Raw genomic sequence first — 8,353 nt, 5'->3', positions numbered from 1 at the left:
AAGGTGCTGCTCTCTGCCTTGAAGTTGAAGATTGAATTCATTCAGCTTTCCAAATATGTCACTGAGAGGCTAATTTCATCAGAAATGATTTATCAGCTAACTTAATTATATAATTGAATTAATACATTTGACTCCAAAAAGTATATACATGTGTAACATTACAAAGAAAATAAGTCCACCCCACTTTGCAGAATAATATGTGTATGGATAATATGTGTACAATTTCAATTGTATTGTCCTGTATGACATGTGTAAAGGTTACAGGTACTGGAACCCAAAACCACAACACGAAAACAGGAATGCAGGAGGAGGCTTTTTACTTAGTGATTCAGGCAGGGTCAAAACCGGGTGGTCCGTCAAACAAGGCAACAAATCCAAAAAGGGGCAGGCAAAAATCTTAAGTCGGATCAACAGGCAAACAGGGTCGTAACGGGCAGATCAGAATTAGTATTTAAGAATTCGCTGGAGAGTTTGGCACTGACACACAAGACAATCTGGCAGAGGACAAGTGGAAGTGAGGGAACTAAATAGTGAGGGGCTAATGAGCCGATGGGCTGCAGGTGAGAAGGGCGTGAGGACCAGGTGAAGGGAATGAGACACAATCAGGTGAGGATGACAGGATCTGGAAGGACAGGAGGATTAATGACCCGTGAGACAGGAAACGGGCCCACGAAACGAGGAGGCAGTTTCTTGGACTCAACTCTGAGGGGAAGGCCCCGTGTAGACAGCCAGAACCGTTTTCCTGGAGCATACTGAGGCGCAGGGAGGCAACGTCTGTTGGCCGACCGTTTGTAGCGCTGGGAAGTGTGCATCAGTGTGGAGCGGGCCCGCCTCCAAGTGTATCAGCACCGCTGGATAAATGCCTGGACTGAAGGAACACTCGCTTCTAGTTCCTGTTCCGGGAAGAGTGGGGGCTGATATCCACGGGCACAATGGAAGGGGGAAAGCCCTGTGGCTGAGCTGGGAAGGGTGTTGTGGGCATACTCGACCCACAGAAGTTCCTTGGACCATGATTGCGGGTTGCGGGAGGAGAGGCATCGTAAGGCTGTGTCCATCTCCTGGTTCATGTGTTCCCCCTGTCCATTAGATTGCGGATTGAACCCTGACGACAGGCTGACTGGCCCCCAGTAGCCTGCAAAACTCGGCCCAAAAGCGAGAGGTGAATTGTGGGCCCGTGGTCGGAGACCACATCCATGGGCAGACCGTGCAAGCAAAACACCTCCTGTAACAGAATCTCAGCCATTTCATTGGTGGTAAGCAATTTCGTTAGTGGGATAAGCCGAGCAGATTTGGAAAATCGATCAATGACCATGAGAATAACTGTTACCACTGGAGGTGGGTCAGCCGGTTACAAAATCCAATGCAATATGGGACCAAGGGCGATGAGGAAGTGGTAGAGAGTGGAGGAGACCAGAGGGACAGACTTGGCAAGCACCAACGAATCCCTTGGTGTCCTCCTCCATGGACGGCCACCAAAAGCGTTGTTTGCACATTGCTAGTGTGTGTCGGATCCCAGGATGGCAAGCAAGAAGAGAAGAGTGACCCCACTGGAGCACCTGCGGACGGAGGTGAGCAGTTACAAATAACCGGTTAACCGGACAAGCACTGGGAGCAGGATGTTCAGCATTGGAACGTTTTACCCTGTCCTCCACCTCCCAGGTTACTGTACCAATAACACTCAGGAGGGAGGATACCTTCAGGATGAAGAGGAGAGCTCTCAGGCTGGAACTGACGGAACAAGACATCGGGTTTGATGTTCTTGGAGTCTGGTCTGTAGGAGAGCAAAAAATTTAAGCGATTGAAAAAAAGGGCCCACCTAGCTTGGCGAGAGGTTAGTCGTTTGGCCGAGTGGATATACTCCAGATTCTTGTGATCCGTCCAGACCACAAACGGCTGCTCTGCTCCCTCCAAACAGTGTCTCCACTCCTTCAATGCCAGTTTGACCGCCAACAACTTCCAGTTCCCAATGTCGTAATTCCTCTCTGCAAGGGACAGTTTCCGGGAGAAGAAGGCACATGGGCGAACCCTTTGGTCCTTAGCCGACCGCTGAGAAAGGACCGCTCCTAACACCGTGTCGTCCACCTCCACAATAAACTGCCGGGCAGGATCTGGAAATATTAGGATGGGAGCAGAGGTAAAAGGGGACTTTAACTCACTGAAAGACTCTGCAGCCGCAGAGGACCACCGGAAGGGCACAAGTTTGGATTTGAGAGAAGTGAGGGGGGTAGCCACGGAACTGTAGTTACGGATGAACCGCCGGTAGAAGTTCGCAAAGCCAAGAAAGCGTTGAAGTTCCTTCCGAGTGACAGGCACAGGCCAGTTAGTGACTGCTCTTGTCTTGGCTGAGTCCATCCGGATATCACCAGCATTGATGACAAAACCAAGGAATGATACCGTTGTGGAGTGGAACTTGCACTTCTCTGCTTTTACTAAGAGGTGGTTCTTCAAAAGCCTTTGGAGGACTTGGCGTACATGCACCACATGTTCCTGTGGAGACTTTAAAAAGACAAGAATGTCATCCAGATACACAAAAACACTAACATTGCGCAGGTCCCAGAGAACCTCATTGATCAACCCCTAGAAGACTGCAGGAGCATTGGTGAGGCCAAACGGCATAACCAAATACTCATAATGTCCACTAGGAGTATTGAAGGCAGTCTTCCATTCATCCCCCTCTCGAATTCTTACCAAATGGTAAGCCTTACGGAGATCGAGCTTGGAAAAAATGGTAGCACCTTGTAGCAGCTCAAATGCAGAGGAGATGAGGGGTAGAGGGTACCTGTTCCTGACAGTAATGTCATTGAGTCTAAACACGGCCGCAGGGTCTTGTCCTTACTGACGAAGAAAAACCTAGCTCGCGCAGGTACGAGGATGGTCTCATGAGGCCCGCAGCTAGAGAGTCATTGATATATCTCTTCATGGAATTAGTCTCCGGAGCGGAGAGTGAAAACAGTCTACCCCTGGGATGGGTTGTACCTGGTAGCAGGTCAATGGCACAGTCATATGGATGATGTGGTGGCAACGATGTGGCCAGGATCTTGCTAAATATCCCCTTTAGATCATGGTATTCCTTGGGAACCTGGGATATATCTGTAGAGTCAGAGGGGACAACCCGACTAGGAGCCAACGATGAAACAGGTCTTAGGCATACAGCATGGCAAAGAGCACTCCACTGTAATATAGTTCCTGAAGCCCAGTCAATGTATGGATTATGTCTCCTAAGCCATGGATAGACCAAAATGACCGGTTGCTGTGGTGAATGGATGAGATGAAAAGCGGGTGTCTTATTGTGATTACCTGACACGATCATTGGCAGAGAAGTGGATTGATGAGTGACCCTGCAGAGGAGATGACCGTCAAAGCCGTGGCACGGATGGGTTCCTCCAGGGCTATCCGCCTGATAACCAGCTGTGAAGCGAGAGTCATATCCAGGAGGTATGCATCTGCACCAGAGTCAATGAGAACTGAAACAGTGTGATAGTTCCCTGAACATAGCAGCTGAGCCTTAATCAAAGGTCAAGAGGGTGTTTTAAAGTTCACATTCAGACTCACCAGCAACCTCTGGATTACTGGTGAGCCCCCTCTTTTACTGGACAAGAGGTTACAAAATGACCACTTTGGCTGCAGTAAAGGCATCGATTTTGCTGCAGGCGGCGCTGTCGTTCAGCTGTGGAGAGTCTGGTACGCCCTAGCTCTTCCCGGTGTGGCATGATAGAAGACCTTCAGCAGTTCCTTTGGAAAACAGCTGGACCGAAGAACAGCTTAACGACTGTCGTTGCCACTCAGCGGTCCCCCAGTCCCTGGCTCTGCCCATGAGCAGAGAGACAATGTACGCCACCCGGGACCTCTGAGGTAAAGACAGAAGGCTGAAGCTCAAAGGCGAGAGAGCACTGGACCAGGAATGGCCGACAGGAACCAGGAGTCCCAGAACAACGCTCCGGTGGACGCAAGCACGCCTCTGACCCGGACGCAGTGTGAAGCGGCGATCTGGAAGAAACGACAGCATCTGGACCCCGAGCCGCATCTGTGAGGTTCAGCAGCTGATCACAGAGAGACTCCATGTTGCGCTCGTGACAGGCGCTCATGGACTGAATAGCTTCCACTAGGATGTCGAGCTGCTGCTCGTGTCGTTGCGTCGTGTCGGTCTGCGTCAGAGGTTCCATCCCGGAACGTGGGAAGTCGGCTGGGTTCATGTTCCGGCCAGATTGTACTGTAAGGGTTACAGGTACTGAAACCCAAAAGCAAGACCCGAAAACAGGAATGCAGGAGGAGGCTTTTTACCTAGTGATTCAGGCAGGGTCAAAACCGGGTGGTCCATCAAACAAGGCAACAAATCAAAAAAGGGGCAGGCAAAAATCTTAAGTCGGGTCAACAGGCAAACAGGGACGTAACGGGCAGATCAGAATTGGTATTTAGGAATTCGCTGGAGAGTTTGGCACTGACACACAAGACAATCTGGCAAAGAACAAATGGAAGTGAGGGAATTAAATAGTGCGGGACTAATCAGGGAATGGGCTGCAGGTGAGAAGGGCGTGAGGACCAGGTGAAAGGAATGAGAGACAATCAGGTGAGGATGACAGGATCTGGAAGGACAGGAGAGTTACAGTTTTTTTCGATTGCTAAACGACAGTGGGCACAACTGGAGTCACATGTGCAAAACTCTAACTACAGTCTGCACTACCAACAGTCACCTGAGCTAAACAGTTCACATCACCTGCAAAACTCATTCCAAGCAACACAACTCTTAACACATGGCTCAAAACACGCTCAGTGCAGCCAAACACTCTGCACAACCCTCACTGAGGTAACACACACTGTCACTCAGAACACACGGAGAGTAAAAACACTAGCATCAAACACCAATACAGAAAATACTAACTTTTCATCTTTACAGTTTGAACAATTTCAGTGACTTCAAACAAAGTAATATTTTCTTCATAGAAAAGAATGACATTCTTTCACATGATTTATAATTTTTTTTAGAACATAACAATTCTTTAAGGTAAATGAAAATTAGCAGTTTGCTTCAATAGTCTGTAGTAATTTACAGAATTACAGTTATGAGAAAAAAAATGTAGAAACTAAAAGTACATACTGTAATTCGAACAAATAATTGAGGGGCTAATCCTGCCTCTCTAGCATCAGGCCACATGTTGTCATCAACATCACATCTATTGTTCTCTCTTGCCATGCACCTGGGGAAGAACCTTCTGGAAGGCCTGATCCATCCTGGGGAAGAACCTTCTGGAGGGCCTTATCCATCCCTGGCAGTCCTCTGGACTCGTGTCCTCACATCCGGCACGCATGGCTTCCAAAAGAGACATTTGGTCATGTGGGTGGTGACCAAACACTTGGTTCACGACATTACATGACATGGTCTATAAGTGTAGCCCTTATTTCATCTGGAATAACAGCTCTTTGTCTTCCTCCACTCCTCCGCCCTCTCCCTGCCACCCTTCTCTCTCCACGAACCCATCTTCCTTGTTCCATTTCCAAAATGAGTCTTTCTGAGCTCTACCTATATATATATATATGTGTGTGTTCACTAACAAGTCTAAAACAAGACACCTGCTTAGCCTTTCAGCTGAAATTGCAATCAGCAGTGTTTGAAAGGCACAATGCTGAAATGTATTCCGTTTTGAATGTGTGGTTCACAGTTTTGACGGCAGTGTGTTAGCATTTGAACAAAGTAGTGTACATCCACAGTGTTGTGCAGGTTGTGGTTAAAGTCATGGGATAAGTGTTAGAGTTTCGAAAACTGTGTTCAAGCAATGAAAAACAAACTAGAGTTTGGTCCACATGAACTGCTGCTGTGCAGACTGTAGTTAGAGTTTTGCACATGTGACTCCAGTTGTGCCCACTGTCGTTTAGCAAATGAAAAAAATTGTAATTAAGCATGCAGGCAGGATGAATATAACTATGAAGGTGGAGAAATCGTGACAATATGTCATCATATGACGGATGTTTAATGTCTCATCGCGACAACACGTTTCATGAGAGGCATCGAACTTAACTGTGAAATAGCTGAAGGCTGCGCTCCGGTGAACACAGTGGTGCTTTCAGGGACATTGTTTTCATGAAATTGACCAGGCTGATAGCATCTAGCGCTTCTCTGTGTATGAGGGTGTGTCCATAGCAAATTTGGAGAGACTTGGCACTTCCTTTTCCCTGCCATGGTCTGCGCACCATCTGTGACGATGCGATCGCGCATGCGCAAGCGTAACCTGTTAACGCTGTAACCGCAACGTAAATATTTACACTTTTGTAATATCTGAACTTCTCCGCATTGCCCCACGCGCCACACCTGTAAAACGGTACCTCGGCGCCCCACTTGAGGGTCGCACCCCACAGTTTGAGAACCACTGCGTTAAACTCCTGACACATGTATGCAATCGTGCAATACTGCTTTTTTGTTCTTAAGAAAGCTCTTTTTGAAGCTTTCAAGAAAGCCCTATTTTCTTAGAAAGCATTTAAAACCACAAGCCCTGTTTTGCGTAATTTTAAGAACCCTTTCGTAACACCATAGCTATGGACTATAGATGAAAATTATCCTCTTTTTGGTAATTCTGCAATTCTGTAATTGTATGTGTTACTTTCCTTTTTCTCAAATAATTAATTTACTTCTCTCTTTGTCTTACAAATGCAGCACATGTAGACAATGATATCTATGCTGAGTCTATGTTTAGCCTTGGGGGAATATTTCTTACATGTGTGAAATATGCAGCATTACTCTGAACACATTCAGACTTTTGTATGTGCAAGTTATGTATGCTTTTGCGAGCATCTGTCTGCACAGCACACTGTGTGTGTTTGGTTGTGTGCAAGCATGGCTGCTTGTGTGAGTGTGTTTGGTCGTGTACAAGCATGGCTGCGTGTGTGAGTGTGTTTGGTTGTGTACAAGCATGGCGGTGTGTGTGCGTGTGTTTGGTCATGTACAAGCATGACCGTGTGTGTGTGTGCTTGATTGTGTACAAGCATGACTGTGTGTGTGTGTGTGTGTTTGGTCGTGTACAAGCATGACTGTGTGTGTGTTTGGTCGTGTACAAGCATGACTGTGTGTGTGTGTGTGTTTGGTTGTGTACAAGCATGAATGTGTGTGTGTTTGGTTGTGCACAAGTATTACTGTCTGTGTGTATGTGTGTGTGTGTGTGTTTGTGTTTGGTTGTGTACAAGCATGAATGTGTGTGTGTTTGGTTGTGCACAAGTATTACTGTCTGTGTGTTTGTGTGTGTGTGTGTTTGGTCTTGAACAAGCATGTGTACTGTGTCCTACTGTGAGCATGAATAGAGACCTTTTACTCTCTCTGTTCCCTCCTCCTCTCCTGCTTTCTCTCACCCTATCCTCTGTTTTTCTTACATTCTCATCATACCATCAAAGTCGTTATGTAATGATGGGAGAATAAATACACTGCTTGTCTGTTTTATGCTTCCCACAACATCAAATCATTAGTGAAAAGTCCACTTCTCTGTGCGCAGTCATGTACAGAGTTTAGTTTTAACAGCAAGGAAAACTGGCACTTTGTACGGTTATTTGAAGCTTTCCTATAACTTTTAATGCTTACTATATATTTTGTTCATTTTGTTTGTTCTGTGTTCAGTCAAGATGACCACTACTCCTCATCTTAAAACTCAGAAATGCACCAAGACTTGTGACTCTGACCAGCAAGTTTAGGAAAACAAATTAGATCAGTTAAGACTAATTTAGTTGATAACACAAAAACATAAACACAGAAAGAAAGAGTGCATGAGAGAGATACCGTCAGCCTAGACAATTATGCCTCATTCTTCGCCATGCACATGCAGCCAGCCAGCTGTATCAAACATATCATTTACTGATAGGCTGCATTATTGATGAGAGAGATCATACACACTGGATAAGCTGATGTCTCATGAACACATGAAATCAACACCAGCTATTCAGAGGCCAAATGTCATGACTCAAGACTGTGCAGCTGAAGAAAGTAACATTTTATGTGACAAAGTTACTGTGCACACTCAGAAAAGCCAATGGATTTATACCTTGTTTGGTTTCTCTTTAAAAACACAAAACATAATCAAACATCATCTGCTGATGTATTCGACGCCAAGATCATCATCATCATCATCATCATCATCATCATCATCATCAACATCATCATCATCACCACTGTCATCGTTAACTGCTGGCAGGCAAAATCCACAGATTTATCATGAGCAGATGCACAAATTCCAGTCATTCTCATCATGTTCGGTTAATCTTGTTTAGATAAGAAGGAGATAAATAATGTGAAAGCATCAGGGTGTGGTATTTTGTGGCCACCTCTACACACAATGCCTTCATGTTGGTTGCACGCACACATGTCCAGTATCACCAT

This window comes from Pseudoliparis swirei, chromosome 9, assembly GCF_029220125.1.
Source record: "Pseudoliparis swirei isolate HS2019 ecotype Mariana Trench chromosome 9, NWPU_hadal_v1, whole genome shotgun sequence".
In the NCBI taxonomy this organism is placed as follows: Eukaryota; Metazoa; Chordata; class Actinopteri; order Perciformes; family Liparidae; genus Pseudoliparis; species Pseudoliparis swirei.
Note: the sequence above shows the minus strand (reverse complement) of the source record.